At 35.1% G+C, this 25,127-nt stretch overlaps 1 non-coding gene across 1 annotated transcript; it reads right to left on the reverse strand.

The window, feature by feature from the left end:
* Positions 1 to 23,675: 23,675 nt before the first annotated feature.
* On the reverse strand, positions 23,676 to 23,747 carry TRNAY-AUA (transfer RNA tyrosine (anticodon AUA)). The gene has a single exon. It is a non-coding gene; the product is annotated as a tRNA-Tyr (tRNA).
* Between the last annotated feature and the right edge of the window lie 1,380 nt (positions 23,748 to 25,127).

A 25,127-nucleotide genomic window follows, 5' to 3' on the forward strand; every position in this document is an offset into this window, starting at 1 on the left:
GTCAAAAGGCTTAGGCATACACTCGGAGTATAATCTAATCTAGCATGTCTAATTACTGCTTGTAAATGAGTTGAGATCTGAAGGCAATGGTGAGGCCAATTTCACGCCATGCCACGTGTATAAACGTCTTGAAAAGCAACCACACTCGGAACCAGGCTGTCCGGCGTCGTAATAAACCAACACCATTCACGTCATAAAGTGAGGAAACTATATGAAAAGCTGTGAACTCTCGGATATGAAAGTGAAAGGAGAGATATATTAAATGAGTCACACAAAGAAGTGATGACGTAAAATGGTGAAAACCACGAAGACGAAAAAAAGTATGTATTCCAGTGGAAGGGAATAAATTACTTTAGTTGTAGTTTAAATCTTTTTTTTTTAGTTAATGTGTGCGCCATATTCGTAGGTGAACTATTTCCGGACGTTTCTGCTCGAGTGGTTATTTTGGTTATCTTTTGACCAGAACGATTTTGTGACTTTTAGCTGCTTTGCTGCGTTGATGTGTCGCTGATATATTTTGGTTGTATTCCGGACTAAATTCTGCGCATGCGCGGGAAGACCTCAGCTGAGTTCATATAATTGTGGTCATTAAAATCATTTTCTTCAATTCTTATTACTTTTTATAGGATTTTTTAAAAATTATATTTCATTTTCTAACAATTTTACATTAAAATCACAGTTGCTGCTTTTCAACTGCATAATATTTTTCTTGTTAAGAAAACTAAACTTCAGTGGGTCATCACTAGGCTTCGGGACTTCGGATCCAATACAGCAGTTCAGTTGGAAATCCGCATAACGGCGCACTGTAGTATAGTGGTAAAGCGTACAGTGGGTGGGGGTACTGTAGATTGAATGCCAACAAATAGTCTACGCCAGGGATGAGACGATATTAGCTCCCAATCATGGTAGAAGAGCTCGACCTTGATCACGAGCGCATAGCGCATCCGCTACATAGCGTTGTAACGTAGACGTCAGGGATGTACATGCATATGCAGTGAATAAAGGCAGCAATTATTACAATAACTTAAGTTACTAAATTTCTGGCTATGTAATAGGGCTAATTATTCAGTTATTTAATATACATGTACATATATAAACAAATCGCAAAGGGAAGGGTTTTTTAGAAACAAAAAGATAAATAGGAAAAGTTAATTGTATGTGAACCATTTTCTTCTTAACAGCAATTATTTATTATGTAAATACTTCACTTCATTAGTTAGGAGAAACTAATAGGGTCTACCTGCTCCATGTGTGTGATCTCTAAGTACTCTTGAGTATTTGTTGAAAAAAATAACAATGACAGTATTGATTGAAACAGAGTATATTGATTGTGTGATTGTGAAAATGTAGTCCTTACTCTCTAGTCGTGATTATGTAATGAGTTTTCTTAGAGCGATTTGTGAGATGCACGTAATACGAAAAAACAAATTCATTAAATTAAGATATTGAGAGCCATCGTAATTTTTGGGGGTCAATCATTTAAGGGGATATGTATGATTTTTAAACCTTCCACAATTTTCGGCCAATATTTGTGAAATTTAAACTATATAAACAGATCTATAATAACATCATCTGTACAAAATTTCGTCCAATTAGGTCTAATAGTTTTGAAATTATATTTTTAAGTATACTTTTATATTGACGTTACTGAAAAAGCTCCTTGCATCAAAGTTTTCAAAATGTTTAATTCATATTTGCTCAAAATCCTGAAAATAGTTATTGGAATAAAAGTGAATTAGCTTTTTGAGCTTAGTAATAGTATAAGTTAAAGTGCAATCAAAGATAAAATATTATTTCTAAATTAAAGAAACACGTAGTCTAATAAAAGTAAATATCCAGATACAAGCAACAAATAAAACATCAACAATACATTTAAAATAAAGAAATAAAAGGAATCTAGATATAGTCTACTGACCCAAATATAAATTAATTTACCTTCGATGTCAATTCCGAAAGCAATTTATTTCTCTCTTCTCCTGAATAATCCCTATATATTTTTTTTTTTCGTGTTGCATCTCATAATGCCGTTTTATGTTGCTTTTCTGCAAATGATATATTTTTTACACAACAAACACTGGACTTCATCACCATGTTCGAAGCATAAATATTATATCTTCCACTCTTCCTTGAAACTTCATTGTATGAGCGCTTTTGTTCCGTCATGATGCACTGTGTTCTAAGATCTGTACATCCTTTAGCAATGTTTACAGGTAAAAGAGCTCCGCGCGCGCGCAGCGGGCAGAAAAGAGCTCTCGCTCTAAAGTACTAGTCGCCATCGCAAGACTGGTCTACGCAAAGAAACACGCTTTGGATTTGAAGGTTCTGACGAATAATCTGGTTTTCTTACAAACCTATTTTCAAACTGTGTCTGAAACTATTACACGGTTAGAAAAGTCAGAGCAAGAGATGAAGAAAGCCCTCAAATTAGTTGAGGAAATGACACAGAGAATTAATGAGACATTAAGTACACCAGTTACTGAACGTGTAAAACAGAAGTGGAAATCAATTTTATGTAAAAATAACGGATATCGAACACTGTGCAATATAAACGGCAAATTCGTAGACTTAGAATCATCGAGAATAAAGGTCTGCAATGATGTTAGGTTTCTTCCTTTTGCTCCTATCACGTTATGCGACGTAGAGCGCAGCTTTTTATAGTACAAACTATGTTTGGCATATATCAGAAAAAGATTTACGTTTGAGACACTGAAAATGTATCTTGTAGTACATTGCAATTCGGTAGTGTAGATGCACTTCCTAAATACGACCAATAGAGTAAATGTATAAATTAAAATTGATACATGTTTATTTCCACAATTAACACTGTGTATAATTAAACACAAATGCTTATAAAAGACAGGAGAATAAATGCTTTTCGTATTCTCTTGATATTGTCATTGTGTAATTGTATATTTACTTTCAGAAGGTACTTATGTGTATGTTTCCCCATACTACCGTACTCTACTCTAAATAGCAACATTGTTACCTCAACACATCTCTACCTTTCACTACCTGTAGTGAGTCAACAACCTATAGTACATGCACAGTAAACTTATTGTATCGGGTCCAAAGTCTCGAAGCCTGGTAATCACAATGACTCAATAAGTTCAAAAAGAATGAGGCGAGGGTGAATTTCACCTGGAAATAAAGAGTTCACTGCACCCTACCACTATTGTTCAGCTCTTGACCCGCAAGCTCATAACAACAAGCACGTGGAAATTGTTAAAAATTTCGTTTTATGGCGAAGCTGAGCAACAGGGTGGGTGGGAGAGATAATCAAACAAAATGAAAATGAATTATTTAGAAAACAAAACAGGCCTATTTTAATTTTTATCTCGTCAATTATAAAACGCCCACCATAAAAATTTAAGCAGTCGTAAAAGAAACATTAATGTATTACATAATGTGTGGCAATAATATGTTGTAGACCATATATGCATCTATCCAATACACTATATATTATTCAAAAGGAAGTAATTATTGAAACCATCAATTAAGCTGTACTTTATCCCACTATCACCCGAAGTAATATGACAATTTTTAACATATCTACAATCTTCTTGATGATACGACCAACAGAGCCTAAAAGAAGAAATAAAATCTCTTATAGCAAAGTTTGTTATTATCGTTGCTACAAATAAATGTTAATTTTACTTTAGTTTAAAAATCATATCTTATAATTCAGTATAATTTCCAGCAATGCTCATCCGTGAATATCTGTTAACTCTTAAATTCGCAAAGTATCCTATAGGATACAACAGGTTAATAGGTTATATCGTCGGTTTCTTGGTAAAAGTGACCAAGTCCAAAATGCAAAATTGTTGGAAAAGGGCCATTTAAAGGCTTAATGATCCATCCAAAGATAACTGTACTTCTTTAGATGTTAGTAATAAGTTATTTTGAAGGTAAATGTGTTATATTATTAGTTTTTAATATCAAATTATGTCTTAAATTTTCATAATGCTTGGAAGCCTTGGAATGTGACTTGGTCACTTTTACCAAGAAACCGACGATATGCTATAATTTTATTACAACAATAGAAAAGAAATTGGTAGGAAAATTAAAATTTCACAATACTATATTATTGTACGATATATAAAATATGGACATTGCGATAGTTGTTTTCTTCACAGTCCGACACGGTTTAATAAGCTAGTGTGAGAAATGAAGTTTTACCAATTTAGGGGTTAAATACTGCAATGGCGTGCTGACATAATAATTGACCAAGAAAAAAAAAACTGGTCTCATTCTTGACTCCACTGTAAGGTTCGAAATTAATGAAGATCAACTAAAGCAGGTACATGAAGAGAAACACGCTATTTACTTTCCATGCTGTGATGTTCTTAGTCATAAATTTAATATTCAAGATTGGAATGTCATTGGACTTATATTTGGTGCGCGAGCAACAATTCCCAAATTTACATTGGAGATCCTCAGAAAATTAAAGGTTCCTGAAAAGACTCTTCAGACAATTTGCATCAACCATTTTAAAATCTTCATTGAAAATCATCAGTCATCATCTCTATTCATCTTTATAATAGTCAATGTATATTATTTATTTTCAATAAATCTTTATTGTTTTGATAGCTACCACATCTTGTCGCAGATTATTCTTTTTTTTTAATTTCATCGTGTATTTTTAGCATTAATTTAAATTTTCTTTTTTGTTCAATTGAATTGATTAGGATGCCGATATTTTAAATCCAAGATTTGGACGGCTATCATTTCGATTTGATTGATTACGAGAAAACTAAAACAATAGAGTAATCGATTTATTTCAAAATATCTGCTCTTTTGTGTTTGTTATGTTTCCATAAACATTGTCTTACCATTGATTAACCTTTCAAGGTCACATATTTTATTTCTAGGGCACTTTTTTGGCCATTTTAAGCTATTTTTTCTTTGTCATCGACATCCGCCAACTAAATTAATTACTCAATTCCGATAATAATTTAGAAAGAAAGAGAAAAATGGGAAAAGTGCGATTAAAAACAAGGAATATATCTTCTGTACTCTAATATTTTCAATATTGTATTTACGTTTATTAATTATGATCAGTTTGAATTGTTCATAACATTTTCAGTCGTAATTCTGTCGTTGTTCTTCACGAAACAAAACGCGATAGTGGTTTCAAATTTCAGGTCCGTGAAATGAAAGTCTCCTAACCAGCAGATTTCAGCTTAGCCAATTCGGCACCTGAACTTGTCTAATTACATTCCGCATTCCTAAACCCTCTGTAACCCTGTTTATTAGCAGTATACGGAAAACAAGGTTGTAATAACACACTGCCCACCCTAATGTAGTAGAAGCAGGTTTACATATTCATACAACTAATTAATACCACAGAGACCGCGTAATGAAAATCGCTCTCAGTTATTTGAGGACACGCAAACTCTACCTGAAAACAAAGACAAAGATGACAAAAATGATTTCTTTTTTAGTGGCAGTGGATAGACTACAGATACCACGTGTTCGTTTTGGAGGCGATTTACATTTTAACATTACGAGATTTTTAGTTTTGACGCGATACAAATATAGATTGACGATAGCGCAGTTTCTCGGGCATGTGTGTTGCATTAGTTACTTACGCATGCTCCTTAACATTGGTTGAGAAAATCGAAATGTGTGACACATATGTATCGCATTAGACACGATTATTAATAGAATACACTATATTTTGTAAAAATATGGTAATTTAGTGGAAAGCGTCTGACGTCACTACATACGCTATGCCTGAGTGACGTCTTAAATACCGGTGATATAGTAACGTAGCCTATATTTATATTTGAATACAAATACCAAAATGTCAATTTACCATTGCCAGTCTACGGTACCCATGTCTCGTGGTTTTTAATAGGGTTAACCCTCCTACTACCAAGGATTTTCACAAGTTACTGCTACAAATGGAGGTAATACAATTATTACTCTCCTCAAAATGATATACCGATCTTTGTTAAGCATTTGAAGTATAAAAAATTGTTGTGTTATTGACTATAGACTTACAAAAAAAATGTAAAAATATAAAATAATCATGTTATTTTTTAAAATACAGGGTGATTAAAAAGTTCTGTTTCATTTTGGTGAAAACTTGGTACCAAAATTAATCAACTTCAGATATGTTACTGGTGACACTATTATGTAACATAGATAATATATTTTATTTTGCCTCCATTCCATTTCAAGACAAATTTCTTAATGCTATATTGTTTTGATATGGTGGGAAAAACATTTACAAGCAATGACTGTAGCATAAATTGGAAATTATTTCAGTTAATTTTTATAATTTAAATATTAGAATATTACGATATATAACCATGAACATCTCAAAAACATTTGTTTATAACGAAATAAAATAAATCTTCATTCCTTCATTCATTCATAGTGTTCTGCCCAAGGGCAGGTATTTCACTGGAAGTCCTGAATTCTCCAGTATTTCCTATTAAATTAGAATTTAAAGTTAAAAAATTAAAAAATAAAAATAATAAATCAAATTTTAGTTCTTTGTTGAAATTCAAATATTCGAACACCACCTATACTACAATGAGCATTTCGAAAAAAGACTCCACTAGTAATTATTTCTAACAAAACCACGTTAGGAAAAACCGCAACACACAGAAATTAAAAAAAAAAATTAAAAACTGGGAACCAAAGTTCACGATAATATAAATAAGAATATAAAAACTTGAATATGAAGAAAATTAAGCTACAGATTGAATTTTATATCTTTGAATTGTCATGACAGACTACCAAGGGCGGTAACAAGATCACCCCAGTTGAATAATGTGAATTAAAACTTAAAGGACATTAATTATTTTTATTATTCTTAATTCAAATTGTTAGTAGATATATAACGCACAAATACATGGAATTTCAATGGGGAAAAATGAAAATAATATCGAAAAATTATGAAAAATGATATTGAAAAATTATCAGTGGGGTAATCTTATTACCTCTCTTGGTAGCAGGAGTGTTAAACGAGCGCTGAGGTAGTTCCCTTCCCACTTCGCTTTAACACCTTCAGTTTTCTCCTCTGTAATACCAACAGCACGAAAAAAATAAACGTGTTACACTCTCCTGTTTCTATAATTATTTAGTCAGATGAGTTTATATTTTTGGATCATGCATGCTTCCTAATATTACGTAAACAATAACAGAATATATCACTTTGTTCAAAACCTAAACTATTGATATAAATTGACAATATTTTCGAAACTATCCACGACTGTACACAGCTGCACAGAATGATAGTATGCGCTGTTTGTGGATTGCGTATCGTCTGTAGCGAACGGGAACAGGGCGAGGCATTGGTGAAATCTGTACTTCTCGATGTAGGTATTCAACTAGAATCTACTGTTTTGGTATGAACTTTCTACCTATGGTTATAACTGTAACTTGGAAAATTCAAGGGTCTGTATAAGATGTGAATGTTGGGCATTCTGATAGTATCTTTACTGTGGCTAAGCTGAGATTGACAAAGATGGCGGTCAGTTGTTAATGCAGGTACCGAAAACAAAGAAACCATAACAGTTGCTATAATTATATGCATGTACCTATATATAATTATCGGTACCATACTAATATATTATTATGATGTGGCATACTGACGTAAACGTAATTTTCTAAATATTATGTACATACTACAGGGACATAATTTTATTTTTACTAACATTTTTAATATTAACCTGGCTATACCTCTGGATCAACACCGTTTGCTACCCCCTTCCACAACTGGAATTCGATGATACTGGCGTAATATACAAACAAATCACTTTGCTAGGTATAGGAGGGAAGAAAAGTAGTTCATCCATTTACGTAAACTAAAAAAATATCGCGCTTTTGAGTTTGATCATTTTCATTAGGTTTTTGTTTAATCAAAATACAATACAGTATTAACAATGAGTGTTTTTACTCACGAACTGAGCTGTCCATGCGAACGTATTCATTATGCAGTGTATATTATACTGTCTACAGCACATTAGCGTACACTATAGAGAATGAAGTTAAATTGAAAAATAATCATAATATGGATATTTAAACACATTTTTGAAAATGGTGGCCGTTCATTTCGATACAGGCTTCAGTTCTAATGTGCATATTATAGCACTGCAGGCTATTGCACCTAATCCCAATTACCAGTTTCGTCCTTCGTAACTAGTATCTCATGTTGAAATAATTCTGTACTTATTCTATAAAAGAGTACCTTACGTACTGTAAATTCAATCTTCACTGCTGCCCGATCCGAAAAGATAAAATTACTCACATATGCTATCTACTGTCCGTCCAAGTGGTTATGTCGTAGGGTTATGTCGTAGGGTCGTAGAAAGGGAGGAAATCACGTGACAGTTGATTACTTAACGAGGCCCTTTTATTTAAGTTCTTTTAAACAGTTGTATAATATTACGTAGACGTCCAATTCCTAACAGAAATTAATGTTCTCACAAAAGAGCTAAGACGACAGCCCAGCCACTAGCTGGCGAATAAAAGCAGGTGGGGGAAAACTGGATATGACGTAGGCAAATGGACGACAGTACCTGTGCGAAAATGATTCAATATTGAAAGCTCTTTCGTCACTGGAAAACGCGAACATATTTTTGGAACGTACTGTTTACTATGACCGTAAGGCTACTATGACTGTATATGCGGTCGTAGATCTGTGTGCAGGAAGGTTGAACTTCATTAATAGAAGGGGTGGGAGTGAAGTACATACAAAAACTCAGGTACAATAAAAATTGAAGTAAAAATAAAATGATGTCCCTGTATAACCGCCACTGTAGCTTTGTAATAACATTATTGCACTTTAATGCCGGGATCTATCATTCTGGTAGTATTCGTATCTTACCTTTGTGGATATTTGCCTAGCTTGGTAGTGCGCCGTGGTCACAGATAATCTTCTGTCCTACTTCACTCAACAAGCACAAATAAATGAATTAATGTAGGAGAGACACACAATTACCACAAAATATGGAAGATCCGTTCTTCAACAAACCGCACTCCCAACAGACACGGAAAAAACTGAAATCAAATTCTCCCCTACCATTCACCCGCAATAGACCTGTGTTCCAATTGGCATAGCCCCTCTAAGGAGGAATTGGGATATACCTGTCAAGCTTGAAAAGTCACTATATTGCTAACTCAAGGTCAGGGAATGCAACTCTGTTAGCGGGCGGTAAATATTGTATGTCAAGAAATCAAAGACGAATGAGAAATAAAGCACACTGTAGTGACTCAGAAAATCTGTAATCCGTGGTTTGTGACAGGTAAGTTCTGCTGCATTGTTTGCATGTGGGCTACAGAATTTTTGTAATTGGTGAACACGCAAAACTGGCTCAAATTTCATTCATATAGTTGATACATCCTTTGACTGATATTCTGGCTGATATGTAAATCTAATTTATTAACAGGCAGTACATCTCTTGACGATGTGTGTCAGAGGAAGAACAATTGTTTGTATTCATCTGAAGTCTGACTAATGTAATATGAAGCTAGTGGGCGGTGTATGCAAAGGAGGGGGGAAAGGAACTGGCCACCCTACCCCATTATTTCCTGGCCTAGTTGCCTTATAAGTGGTGCCTTCTTGGTATCACTTGTGAGATTCAGGTCTGTCTTCGGACAATTGACTAAACATCAATAGTTGATACATACAAAACGTTTCGACGATTGGTGCAGTGCGTTTGGGTCTGGATTAGACAGCTTTTTATGTGTCGTTCGGTTCTGTTAACAGCAAGTTTCCCCTCTCGTTTCATGCAGACTTAGTATTGTCAAGAGAATGAATTCCTCGTATTTTTAAAAAGTTTGCTTTATTTTTTGCTGCTTATAAAAATGTTACTTTAAAATGACTTCCGTTACTTCGTCAGTTTTATTGAATTTGTAATGATATCTAACTTCTTTTCTGATAATCTAAATGGGACAATTTGATAGTTTTGTTTGATTCATACTTTTGTAATAATATATTTTGTTTTTGTTTCTCAAACTTAAGGGGTAGCTGTGGCACATTCTTCTGAATTGAATTAATTTTAAGTTTAATTTCATATCAAACTGCAAGAATGACGTGTATAACAGTGTGTATATATAAATGTTCACTGAATTGCTTGTGGAAAGCGTCTGGTCCTTTGATAGTACTGAGAGTTTCACAAGGATCACTCACCAGCCCACATGCTTGATAGAAATGACTAGTTTTTGACGACGTAGTTATCAAACATCTTAAAATCTTAAAATTCGAAGTTAGTAGTTTGTGCGACTTGTCTTCTTATGACGGCAACGGCAGTCCAAACACACCATGAAGTCATTTGCCTATGTGTGTTTTCGATACCAGTTCTGTATAAGATTAAACTTACAAAAGAACAAGAAAATTTCTGAATAGTAACGTAGTAGTTTGTCTTTCCTTCTTCTACTTGTAATCCTGTTGGAGTAACATTCAAACAACTCTATTTTCACACTCACTGAAAATTTGTTTATGTGAAATTTTTTATTCTGAATTTTCCATACTACCACTCCTAAAATGTTTACTATTCCTCCTCAATCACCCTGCAGAGTGTTAATATCTAGCCTCAAATAGAGGAGGAGTAACATAAAGCAGAATACAGAGCAAGAGAGAAAGTGATTGGATCGTAAAGAAGCGCCTTGAATATTCGTCCGTGAGGTATAACAATTTACTCAACATTTTACGTCCTACCAACTACAGATATTTCTTCTCCTTTGTTTTCTTTCCTTATACGTATATTTTTTCTCGTTATACAGTATTTGTTTGACTCATATCGCCCCCTTTAGCTTCCCAGTCTTTACATATAGCATATTTTTACTTATCTTACTCATATTTCGCCTCTTTTGTTTCCAAGTTTCTTTCTTTCTTCGTTTATTCTTTCAGTTTCTAAAATTCTTATTTTACAAAATTCTTATTTTCTTCCTATTAAGATATATGTTAAACCACTTTACTTCATTTATTTTAATCGTAATTTTAATCCCTTACCTTATTTCTTCTAATTTTATTTCATCCTTTTACTATATTTTATTATCCTTGTTTACTTCATTCATCCATTCCATTCCATTCTTTTTATTTTTTTCTTATTTTCCACTTTATATTGCATATTTTCTTTCAATGCTATCTTCAGCTCTGTTCTCTGTCACTGTTTAACGGTCTATAACTTCATTTTCCCCTTTCCTTTCTTTATTTTATTTCCATCCATCCAATCCAGCTAGTATATCCAATTATATCCAATCCATCCGACTCTACTAATCCAGCCAACTCATTATATTCGTCCAATTCATCCAATTCCATCGAATAGAACCATCCAATTAGTCCTATCTATTTAATAAACCCATCCAATTAAACCCATCTATCTAATTAGTCCTATCCATCCTTTCAATTAATCCATTCATCCAATTAATCCTCTCCATTCCATCAACCCATCCAACTAATCCTATCCACCCAATTAGTCTTATCCATGGATAATCCAACTAATCCTATCCACCCAATTAGTCTTATCCATGCAATTAGTCCTACCTATTCAATCAACCCATCCAATTAAACCTGTCTATCCAATTAGTCCTATCCATTCAATCAATCCAACCAATTAGTCCTATCCATCCATTCAATTAATCCATTCATCCAATTAATCCTATCCATTCCATCAACCCATCCAACTAATCCTATCCACCCAATATACCTATTCATCCAATTAGTCCTATCCACCCAATTAGTCCTATCCATCCAATTAATCCTATCCTCCAATTAGTTCCATCCATCCAATTAGTCCTATTTATTCAATCAACCCATCCAATTAAACATATCTATCCAATTAGTCCTATTTATTCATTCAACTGATCCAATTAAACCTATCTATCCAATTAGTCCTATCCATCCATTCAATTAATCAATTCATCCAATTAGTCCTATCCATCCATTCAATTAATCAATTCATCCAATTAGTCCTATCCATCCATTCAATTAATCAATTCATCCAATTAGTCTTATCCATTCCATCAACCCATCCAACTAATTCTATCCACCCAATTAGTCCTATCCATCCAATTAGTCCTATCTATTCAATCAACCCATCCAATTAAAGTTATCTATCCAATTAGTCCTATCTATTCAATCAACCCAACCAATTAAAGCTATCTATCCAATTAGTCCTAGCCATTCAATCAATCCATCCAATTAGTCCTATCCATCCATTGAATTAATCCATTCATCCAATTAGTCCTATACATTTCATCCACCAATCCAACTAGGCCTAATCTCATCCACTCAATTAGTCGTATCCTTAATTAATTCTATCCATCCAATTAGTTTTACCCATCCATTTAGTTCTATCTATCCATCCATCCATCCATCCATCCATCCTTTTATGGTGACAATTTACTTTTGAACAGGCATTAAACACGCATAGGATGAAGTTCCCAACACATAAAATCGTTAAAAGACTTCGGACCACTACATCATAAGAGAATGTAAAACATTGTAATTTTAACAGACATCTAAATCCAACCACGTCCTCTTGGTACTCATAAGCGTAGCCTCCACGCAGCATTATAAATGCGCCTTAGTCGTAGCGTACGCAACGGTGAGCAATTGCATAGATAAGGACTAAATATCCCTGGAATAGAAAGCAGAGTTCCATGATAAATGAGGTGAAGTAATAACAACATGACAGCTCCAGCACGGTTGGTTACGCCTGTCACGGCATATGTGAAGAATTAAAAGTGATCGCCAGTACGACGACTGTGTCATGCACGAAAGAAACAGAAATTGTCATTTACGGCAACTAGACCCTTATTAGAATCTAGAAAATAATCCTAGTTGCTCTGCCTCCTCTGTATTGTCACATAACCCACACGCTTAGAATACTCTCACACCGATATTTCCGCCCTGTGTTCCGGACTTGACATTCAAACTGGGTTACAGCCATGGAGGTTGCAGCGAAAGGGACAATAGTTGGCTTGACTTGGCCTTTTGGAGGGTGGTGGAGAATGTTCGTAGAATATCCCTTAGTATCATCTCTTCCTCCTACTATCATTCCTCCCGTGTTCTGAAAACAGTTCTTCACTAAATCCTCGAAGTAGATGTTGAACAGGGTAGGGGATAAAGGGCATTCTTGTACTCCTATCCCTATTTCACTTCCCTCTGACATTTCTTCTCCTATCCTGACTTTGACTAGTTTCATATAGAGGTTACTGAACAGTCTCCTCTATTTCCTATCCAAGCCAATTTTCTTTAGAATCCCTATCAGTTTATTCTAATCCACTCTGTCAAACGCCTTTTCTAGGTACACAAATACCATATACACTTCTTTGTTCTCCTCTAGGTATCTTTCGCCGATTGTTCGTAGCAGTCCAATTGCATGACTCGTACCTTTTCCCTTCCTGAAGCCAAACTACTCTTCTTCCAACTGTCCTTCTTAGAATATAAAAGCTGATTCAGTATTCGCAGGAGAATCTTCGCCGAGTGTGATATCAGGCTGACAGTCCTGAAGTCGTTACATTACTTGCCATTATTTTTCTTCGGTATTGGAAGCAACACTGTCAGGCAATTCGTATATTTCGTTGCATATCTAATGATAGAATTTTCTTTTTGCCTTCACCCAAACAATTCACTAATTCAATGGAGATTCCATCAACTCCTGTTGCTTTCTCATTCTTCATTTTCCTAAGCGCTAGTTCAACTTCTGCTTTTAAAACAGAAAATTCTGTTTCGTCTTTTGATGAGGCTGCTTCACCCCCTGCAGTTATAAACTCTTCATATATTTCGTACATCTGTTTAGTATTCCTTAATTGTCTGATATTTCATTTAGGATTTCGTCTTCTAATAACCCCATGGACATCCTGTTCTTATTTCTGAAGTCCAAAGATTTTACTTGGCGATATATTAAATCGTATCTCCGTTATCTCTCCGGATCGTCTATTTCTTTATAGTTCTCTTTCATCCAATTTTCCTTTCCTTATCAGTTTCTCATTTTAGTTCGTTCGTTTTTCCTGTAGTTTCTTCTGCCTTATTCTGTGTTGATGTTTTTTCATAGCTTCTTAAATTCCATCTTCTCGAACAAATTTAAATTCCCAAATTTAGCTTCGAAGCAAACATGGTATAAAGTCGCTAGGTCACATAGAATGAAACATAAGGACTATCTTATGTCGTTGTCTATTAATATTAGCATTATTATTATTATTATTATTATTATTATTATTATTATTATTATTATTACTCATTCCTTCATAATGTTCTGTGCAAGGGCAGATCTTTCACTGCAAACCCAGAATTCTTCAGCCTTTCCTATTTTCTGCCTTAGTTTCCACATATCTTAATGTTGTCTATCATCTGATATCTTCTTCCACCCCGAACTCTTCTCCCGTTCACCATTCCTTCCAGTCCATTCTTCAGTAGGCAGTTTCTTCTCAGCCAGTAATCCAGCCAATTCATTTTTCTCTTCCTGATCAGTTTCAATATTATTCTTTCTTCACTCACTTTCCAACACAGCTTAGTTTTTTATTCTGTCCATTTCACACGCTCCATCCTTCTCCATATCCACATTTCAAATGCTTCTAGTCGCTTCTCTTCACTTCGTCGTAATGTCCACGTTTCTGTTCCATACAATGCTACACTCCTACACAAAGCACTTCACTAGTGTCTTCCTTATTATTATTATTTTTATTATTATTATTATTATTATTATTATTATTATCATTATTATTATTACCATTATCATTATTATTACAACTACTAATATAGACGACATTGAGATGGGTCATATGCAGAGACGAAAAGGAATGTAGAAAATACATGAGAAGGCTGGGTTTGCACTAAAAAACTGCCTTTGGGCAGAAAACTGTGAATGAATGAATGAATGAATTCACTACTAATATACATTAGGTGATGGTCCATCATAACTATAAACTGTAAAGTTGGCCGACAAATAAATATCAATATCAATATATTACTATTATAGGCTACATTATATCATTGTAAACATCAACAGTCATATATTATTATGATGTACCGAAGTACACATGATATTTTTCTCCGTTTCACTCAACTTTCATCAACAGTCATGTTCACAATTTCCACACATGTTCCATGAATTTCTTTAGTTTCCTGTAGTTTCTTCTGCCTTCACTGTGCTGATGTGTTTCCTTAGTTCCTTAAAAATCCATTTTTTCCGAGCAAATTTGTATTCCCAAATTTTGGTTCGGAGCAAACATGGTAAAGTCGCTGGATCATATAGAATCACACATATATCTTATATCGTTGTTTATAATAATAATAATAATAATAATAATAATAATAATAATAATAATAATAATAATAATAATAATAATAATAATAAATATAAATGAAACAAGGGAGGAAATTAAACGCAGAATATATATGCTGTTAAAAAATCTGAAAGTTAGAATTTATAAAACAGTTATATTACCGGTTGTTCTGTATGGTTGTGAGACTTGGACTCTCACTTTGAGAGAGGAACAGAGATTAAGGGTGTTTGAGAATAAGGTGCTTAGGAAAATATTTGGGGCTAAGAGGAATGAAGTTACAGTAGAATGGAGAAAGTTACACAATGCAGAACTGCATGCTTTGTATTCTTCACCTGACGTTATTAGGAACATCAAATCCAGACGTTTGAGGTGAGCAGGGCATGTAGCACGTATGGGCGAATCCAGAAATGCATATAGAGTGTTAGTTGGGAGGCCTGAGTGAAAAAGACCTTTGGGGAGGCCGAGACGTAGATGGAAGGATAATATTAAAATGGATTTGAGGGAGGTGGGATATGATAAGAGAGACTGGATTAATCTTGCACGGGATAGGGACTGATGGCGGGCTTATGTGAGGGCGGCAATGAACTTGTGGGTTCCTTAAAAGCCATTTATAATAAGTATATTATTATTATATTATTATTATTATTATTATTATTATTATTATTATTATTATTATTGTACCAATCCCTTCTTTTCTACTTCTGTAACTCATGCGGTACCTGTATTCAGCTGATTCCATATAATTACTTACTTACAAATGGCTTTTAAGGAACCCGAAGGTTCATTGCCGCCCTCACATAAGCCCGCCAGCGGTCCCTATCCTGTGCAAGATTAATCCAGTCTCTATCATAATATCCCACCTCCCTCAAATCCATTTTAATATTATCCTCCCATCTACGTCTCGGCCTCCCTAAAGGTCTTTTTCCCTCCGGTCTCCCAACTAACACTCTATATGCATTTCTGGATTCGCCCATACGTGCTACATGCCCTGCCCATCTCAAACGTCTCGATTTTACGTTCCTAATTATGTCAGGTGAAGAATACAATGCGTGCAGTTCTGTGTTGTGTAACTTTCTCCATTCTCCTGTAACTTCATCCCGCTTAGCCCCAAATATTTTCCTTAGCACCTTATTCTCAAACACCCTGAACCTATGTTCCTCTCTCAAAGTGAGAGTCCAAGTTTCACAACCATACAGAAGAACCGGTAATATAACTGTTTTATAAATTCTAACTTTCAGATTTTTGGACAGCAGACTGGATGATAAGAGCTTCTCAACCGAATAATAACACGCATTTCCCATATTTATTCTGCGTTTAATTTCCTCCCGAGTGTCATTTATATTTGTTACTGTTGCTCCAAGATATTTGAATTTTTCCACCTCTTCGAAGGATAAATCTCCAATTTTTATATTTCCATTTCGTACAATATTCTGGTCACGAGACATAATCATATACTTTGTCTTTTCGGGATTTACTTCCAAACCGATCGCTCTACTTGCTTCAAGTAAAATTTCCGTGTTTTCCCTAATCGTTTGTGTATTTTCTCCTAACATATTCACGTCATCCGCATAGACAAGAAGCTGATGTAACCCGTTCAATTCCAAACCCTGCCTGTTATCCTGAACTTTCCTAATGGCATATTCTAGAGCGAAGTTAAAAAGTAAAGGTGATAGTGCATCTCCCTGCTTTAGCCCGCAGTGAATTGGAAAAGCATCAGATAGAAACTGACCTATACGGACTCTGCTGTATGTTTCACTGAGACACATTTCAATTAATCGAACTAGTTTCTTGGGAATACCAAATTCAATAAGAATTCCATATAATTAACTGTGTTAATTTCACGAAGTTTAATTAGTTGTCTGTCAAACCTTTTTAGCATCTCTGCAGCCGTCTGTTACAGTGAAATTTCAATTTTTAGTTTAAATGTAACAAAACAGATAAGCTATAATTTATTGTTAAAATAATCACTTTCCTGTATTGAGTTTCATTGTAATTTCACCAGTTAAGTTTAAACACTGTCCGATAAACCTACTACGTCACTCCGCACGTTTTGTGTGATGACTCTGTTCATTTTTACACTGTAGACATGGAAATACGGCTTAAGGGGAGAGGATGGTATTTTTTTTTACTTTTTTCCTATTTGGTGTAAATTATTAATTTTTTGTATGTAGAGAGCTCATAGCTGTGGCAAGTCAACCAAATAAAAATATTTTGAAAAAAAAAACTTGGGGCCCAAATTTGAAAAAAAAATGTACCCAATGCAGGATTGTACTAAAACCGATATATCTAAACCGTTTTTAAAGATAGACTCAAACAGTTTTTGCAATGTATTTGCAAAAGTATGTTCTACAAGCTGTCTGTAAAGGAATTTTGATATTAGTCCTTACGTTTGTAAAATAAATAATTAAAATTTAGTAACAATTTTCTGATTTCCTTCCTGGCAAACAAACGGACGTATTTTTAAAATGAAATCAATTAACAACATTCTGTTACAGAGAAAAGTTTCCTAATAGTCTAAAGAATGTGTGTTCTAAATTTCATGCATATATCTTTAATAGTTCAGAAATTATATCCATTTTGTCTGGCAATGTAGCAAAAAAAATGAAGTTACTGGAAACCGATACAAGCGGGCGTGTGATTTAAAAATCCATAGCGCAGGAAGTTTAAAAATGACGTTTCAACATCCGATAAGGGCACAAATACCCACAAAATGTTATGCAATGCATTCCACACATATCAAAGGATATTTTAAAGAAAAACATTTTTTTGAAAATTTAATTTACCGGAAACAAGAATAAAAGTGGACGAGTGATTTAAGAATCCATAATGCAGGAAGTTTAAAAATGGCGATCCACACATATCACAGAGTATTTTAAAGATTTTTTTTTTTGAAAATTTAGTCATTTTTCATCAAAAATACCATCCTCTCCCCTTAAGCAGCAAAGTACATTTGGATTGATTTGGCTTGGTTTTACGAGGACCAGACCCAGGATGAAGCCACGAACAAACTTAGGCTTACATTGTGCCATTTTACTCCCTATATATGCGATGTTTGTTCAACTTCGGCAGATAGTCCGGGTGGCATTCGAGAATCCGATGCTGACAAGTGGGACATCCTGTATAAGCCCCCTCAGAATCTTGTCCTATCCCAGACGATTTTTTTATTTTAGTGGGTTATTTTACGACGCTTTATCAACAGCTTAGGTTATTTAGCGTCTGAATGAGATGAAGGTGATAATGTCGGTGAAATGAGTCCGGGGTCCAACACAGAAAGTTACCCAGCATTTGCTCTTATTGGGTTGAGGGGAAAACCCCGGAAAAAACCTCAACCAGATAAGTTGCCCCGACCGGGAATCGAACCCGGGCCACCTGGTTTCGCGGCCAGACGCGCTGCCCGTTACTCCACAGGGGTGGACATCCCAGACGACTACCAGATAGATCCCAGGGTCTAGTGCCCCCAAATCCTTTTTACATCATCTTCGGAAAGCCATTTCACCCCAAGAATTTCACTTCAGACTATTATTAATTGTCTCTAATGATATATGATGTGAGGGAGAGGTGAATTATATTAGTGAAATGGATTACGGAAACGACAGTCCCACGAGAAAACACCTCTGCGACGTCTATTTGTTAGTCGTAAATTCCATCACGACCAGGCCGGGGATCGAAACCGGGCCGCCTTAATGGAAGCCACAGACGCGGCAATAAATTCCCTACTCAATATATTCACCGCCAAGGTCTACACATGTATGCCATCAATTGCAGGCCTTGCACAAACTACGAAGGCACGTAATGACAGCATAGATAATACAGTAACTACACGTAACACCACTTCGACGTTATAATGCATAACTTTTTATTGAATTTTGGAAATGGGATTCTTGGCACAACCTGCTAACTCTTCAGTATCTCGCTCTCCGAGATTAGTTTTAGGAACGACTAGCAATACGTGACTCATCATCACGATGACATCACAGATAACTCAGACTTGGGTGCGGATTGTAAAAAATCATTTGATTACTTGCGGTGTAGAGGTTTCTCCGTAATATTTACTCTACAGTGATCTCGTGTGCATATAGTGTAATATTTTCCTGTCATTTTCTACACTGGTGACTACAATAATTATACATTTTGGATAAATAGTGGAATTATGCCACGAGAGAAGGGATTATTCTGACAAATCTGGTTGAAAACCGTTTTTGTATATATTTCAAGGAAATTAGACCAGTCAGAGTTTTTATAGTAAAATCATACATTTAATACCCTAGCGGAAGCTTTGGTGTTGGGTATACGCAGGGGCAAGTATTTATTGAGATTATTTTTATCATTTGTGTTTTTTAATATTGGTGTCGGCGAAGATTGTTGGAGATTGATTTCTACTCTTGGCGAGATTAATGGAAATTTTAGAAAATACAATTTTTTTTAATTGGAGTATTAACTCAGTATGAATATTACTTTCCAAATAATTAACATTAAGGTTCGTTCGATTCTGGTAAAGTTGCGGTATGGCCAATAGACAATATTTTACATCCTGATTACACAACTGTTAACACTATACCTCTTCGGAATATGTATTATATGTCTTTCTCGTGTTAAATCTATCGTACCTGGTTAACATGTTTCGGTCTGTTATCGACCTTCTTCAGAACTGGCTGTTGCTGGTCTTGGTGCCTTTTGTTTTGTTTCCTGTGTAGGTGTGTTTGTGTAGTATAATGTGGAGTCAAAGAGTGTGTGTATTCTGAAATTGAGTTGTGTGTTGAGAATTCCATTTGGGTGTGTTTTTGTGTGTCTGTATATAATGTATTTTTCTAGTGTGTTTAGTTTCTAGCCTTTTGGTTGGATGAGTAGAATTTTCATGTCTGTGTTGATGTCTCTGTACGTGTGATTAGCATTTGTGATGTGTTCTGCATATGTGGAAGTAGTTTGTAATTTTGTTATGGCTGTGATATGTTCTTTGTAACGTGTTTGAAATGATCTGCCTGTCTGTCCTATGTAGAAGTTGTTGCAGGTGTTACATTTGAGTTTGTATTGGCCTGTGTAGTTGTATTTGTTTGTTTGTTTGTGTGTTGAGATGTTTTTGTAGAGTATTATTTGTTCTGTATGCGATGTTGCAATTTAATTTCTTGAATGAGGTTACAATCTTGTGTGTGTTTTTTTTTTCGTATGTTAGTGTGATGTATTTTCTGTGTTCTTGTGTTTGTGTTGTATTCTTATGTTTTATGTGATTATGTTTTGTCTTTCGTATTATGTTGTCTGTTATGTTGGGGTTGTACTGTTCTCCAACCAGGAGATAAACCGTGAAAGCAATGTCCTTACCAATGCGTCATCTATTGGAGCAAAGTAGATAGATAATATTACCGTTATAACGTTAGTTTAAAAATTATGCGCTCTCCTGCATATGTTAATTCCTTTATGGAGGGATTAAAAAGCCAGGAAATTAACGGTATCTAACTTTGTAACTAGGATAGTATAAAAATGTGTATATCAGTGTTATTGTTTGTGCTTTGAGAGATAGCCAATAGAGATACGAGTACCCACGTGTGTGACCTTATGACATCAACATTCATTCACAGCATCACCCCGCTGCGTCTCATTCCCTAGAGATTTTCTCGTGGTTAGAGTACGGTATCCGTTTTCTTGTGCTATGTATTTGATTGTGTTTAGCTCTTCTTTGTAATCGTGTTGGTTCATTGGTATGTTGAATAGTCTGTGTACCATTCTTAGGAATGCAACACACATACACAACACAACACAAACAAGCTGCATTCCACACCGTACACGAGCCTGGCTCTTACGGTAGTGGCTAGAAACATTTTTGTTTTATAATTTTAATTTGTACTTACTAGCTAGCTAGCTAGTTAAATAAATTAATCAAACAATTTAAATATTTTAACAAACTTTTAAAATGACAAACCACATCTGAAGGACATTTAAATTTGCATCATAAACAGGTTGGTACAATAATTGTATTATATCTCTGCCGGTGAGTGACCGTTAGATTTGAAGTGGCTTAACTTGGTCATGGGCGTCAGAGTACTAAAAAGCAAAACGAAAGATATTTGTTTGTTTTCATTTCAATACCCTAGTCCAGGCATGTCAATTGATGCCCATAGGAGCAAGCGCGCGCTTTAGAGCTCAGGAGAGCATGAGCGCTTTACAGCGGAAAGGAAAGAGACAGACGAAAGAGGTAAGTTAGTATATGCCGCTTGATCGAGCTATATTCAGGGATGGCCAGCACTCATTCAGTAGATAAAGAGAAGAGAACTTATTAAAACTGTATCCATGTTAATTTTTAGATTTGCCTGATAAGTATAAATGCATTATTAGAATGTAAGTTTTAATTTTAATGCTCATTTTTCACAAGTTTGATTTTTTTATTCAGAAGAAATATTTTCTCAACTTTTAGGATAGAAAAGTGAAATTTTCAGGTATATACCTAATTATTTAGTAGCCTTACAGAATGTTTTCGTAAATCTAATTTAATAATAATAATAATAATAATAATAATAATAATAATAGTAATAATAATAATAATTTATTTAATTTGGCAGAGCTAAGGCCAGTATACCATATATACGTATTACTGAAGATAGTGTATTGAACATTTTGAAAATATTCGCATGTAAATTGTTTGTATGGAAATGAATTAACAAAGCAACTACTGTTACATCATAAGCAAAAGGTACGTGCTCATGTATTGTAAAAATGTCAGCTCTGTAGCTTCAGGAGATTTCGAGAAAATAATTCAATATTCTGATGATAGGAAGTTGCTCACAAATATCACCTTATAAACAGAATGCGATAAGAGTTTTGTTATGTAATATTAGTTACATTTAAAACAGATACAGTACCTACGTAACTTTGCTTTGTACTGTAATATTGTTTTGATTAGTTTATTGATTACTTTTGTAAGGCTAAAGATACAATCACTATAAATTCCAACTTATCATGTCATACTCAATCTCTTTCTTTGTAATATCACTTTCTTTATGAATGATGTGTTTCATCCACTTAATACAGTATAATATTATACTACTATGGAATTTAAGTGAATATTCCTTCTTAACTCTCTATTATGTTATTAAGATTTAAAACACAAGTGTAATATTAAGAAATCAGTGTTAGTACTTTTGTTTTACAGACAATACAATAATAATAATAATAATAATAATAATAATAATAATAATAATAATAATGTTTTATTTTCACTGGCAGAGTTAAAGCCATAAGGCCTTTTCTTCCACTCAATCAGCCTTAATCAATACAATACATATTTAAATTACGAATATTTACACTACACTTAAAAGGTTCTCCAGCAATATTCTTAAGTTAAGTTTTAACGACTAGTAGACTACATATTTATTTAAATTTAGATAATATTAAACAGAAAGAAGCCATATAAAAATAACGACATAAAATTTCACGTTCCGTTTGAAGTTTGTGCACCACTGTTTTCTTAATCCAACAGGTTGCTTATTCATATACACAACCCTTCCTCTTTCCATACTTGGCGCTTGCTGCCCGCGCACGACGTCAAGGTCAGAAAAATGCGCTTGCTTTGACATCACTGCCCTAGTCACTCCTTGTTTGAATGCAAGGTGAGAGTTTAGACATACTTTTTCTCACACATCAGTAGGCCTACAACATTCAAGACGTATTATCTAACTCTTAGGGTCCACAGATCAAATCTGTGTGGCTCCACTCTAAGCAATTATTTGCAAGTGCGTTTGGCCAACTCAACTAACAGCGCAATATTTTTATATCACTAATGTTGAAGGTCGTCTAGAACATTTCAACTGACAGATGAGTTTCTTGCAGAATTTGTTATCTGCATTTCGCAACGCACGAACACACAAAGAGCGGCGCGCAACGCTAAGACTTGAGTTTATCGTACGAGGGCCACTCCGGTGTCATCCTTTGGTATAGGGTAAAGGGCTTAATAAACCACTCCAGTGTAAACAGGAAGGGACATTTTGATAGGGGCGTTAGGGGTGCAATAAATCCTTACGACGAGGGATGTATTACATCATCAATCACCATCACAGGGTCATCATAATCATCAAATGACAAAGGCAGGCCTCCGGCAGTGTTACACACTTCTAACTGGCTGTAACCAAACGGAACGGACCACCGCTATCACCCCCCTTTCCCGCCGCCCTGATCCGAACTTCCTGCGTCTTCAACTTCAATAAATTAAGGTTGCTCCATACAATACATCGCTTATGGGTATGACTTTCATATAGTATAACTACTTCAGCGTATTATATGTACACTATTAATGTACAGTAACTATAAACTATTGAGGACGACGAAGCTGCAAACCATGTTTTAACTATATTATTTCAATGTACCGAAGTACATATGATATTTCCATGCAAATATTCTGCGTCATCATACGATGAAAGAGTAATGGAACGGAGAAAAATTCTCTCCGGCGCCGGGATTTGAACCCGGGTTTTCAGCTCTATGTGCTGATGCTTTATCCACTAAGCCACACCGGATACAACCCCGACGTCGGACAGAATTGTCTCTGATTGAGTTCCAACTCTTGGGTTCCTCTAGTGGCCGCCCTCTGCACTACGTCATAGATGTCTATGAAAATAGGACCGAAGACGGCGCTTATTCCGTCGGATCCCGGCCAACTAGTCACTCATAACGAGTGCACCTCAGCACATATGTGGACTTCGGTCCTATGTTCATAGACATCTATGACGTAGTGCAGAGGGCGGCCACTAGAGGGAACCCAAGAGTTGGAACTCAATCAGAGACAATTCTGTCCGACGTCGGGGTTGTATCCGGTGTGGCTTAGTGGATAAAGCATCAGCACGTAGAGCTGAAAACCCGGGTTCAAATCCCGGCGCCGGAGAGAATTTTTCTCCGTTCCATTACTCTTTCATCGTATGTTTTAACTAATTGCTTTGCCATTGTTTTGATTTTACCTTACTTACTGGCTTTTAAGGAACCCGGAGGTTCATTGCCGCCCTCACATAGGCTCGCCATTGGTCCCTAGAGTTGTTCTCTTCTATTACTTGATCTACTATTACTCTGAATACACTGGCATATTATTTCCTGCTCTTCCTTATTGTATGGAAGTTTTAGCATACAGGGAATGAAGAATAGTAAATTATTTGAACTTCCTCATTTACATTACATAATGAATAATATGAAATGAAAAACTATAGTCCGTCTAGTCAAAAGACGTTGGACTAAGTTTAATAGTAACAAAAATTATGTGCAAAATTATAGGCCAACAGCAAATCGAAACGCCTTCAGATTCAATTATAGAATAATATGGAAAGAATTTTATACACTTAGAATTATCTGCACGTAGCCCAGCCGTGGCGAAAATGCCATCGTGCGCCAAGCCATTGTGTAAGCTGCAACGTGTACAGCACCTATGGAGGGAGGAGGACACCGGAAGGGGAAGTGAAGCAACTGTCTGACTTATTAACGGTTTTTCATTTTCTTTACGTCAAGCACTTAAATAAAATTATATACAGTACAAGGCTACAAATTAACATTTAGTACGTCTAACGAAGAAAGAAATGAACAAGAAAAACATAGGACACATTATCACAACCTAAAATTAATTGCCTTCAGAATTTCTCTGCGACAGAGTTTCAAAATCAGGAATATGTTACTTACTGCCAGTCGTTTGATCACGAAGATATTTGTCTGTCAGTCGTGATCTAAATTTCATTTTTACTATTTTCATTGTTGAAAATAATTTTTCACAAACGTAAGTTGTAGCGAACATGGCTTCAACAGACCAAGCGAAAGAACGAAGCTTCAAATATTGATTTTTTGGCAAATATTTGAAACGTTCAACATTTTTTGTCAAGTCCTTACATCTAGCTTTCATTTAACGTCACATTGTAAAT

Source organism: Periplaneta americana, chromosome 5, assembly GCF_040183065.1.
Source record: "Periplaneta americana isolate PAMFEO1 chromosome 5, P.americana_PAMFEO1_priV1, whole genome shotgun sequence".
Taxonomy (NCBI): domain Eukaryota; kingdom Metazoa; phylum Arthropoda; class Insecta; order Blattodea; family Blattidae; genus Periplaneta; species Periplaneta americana.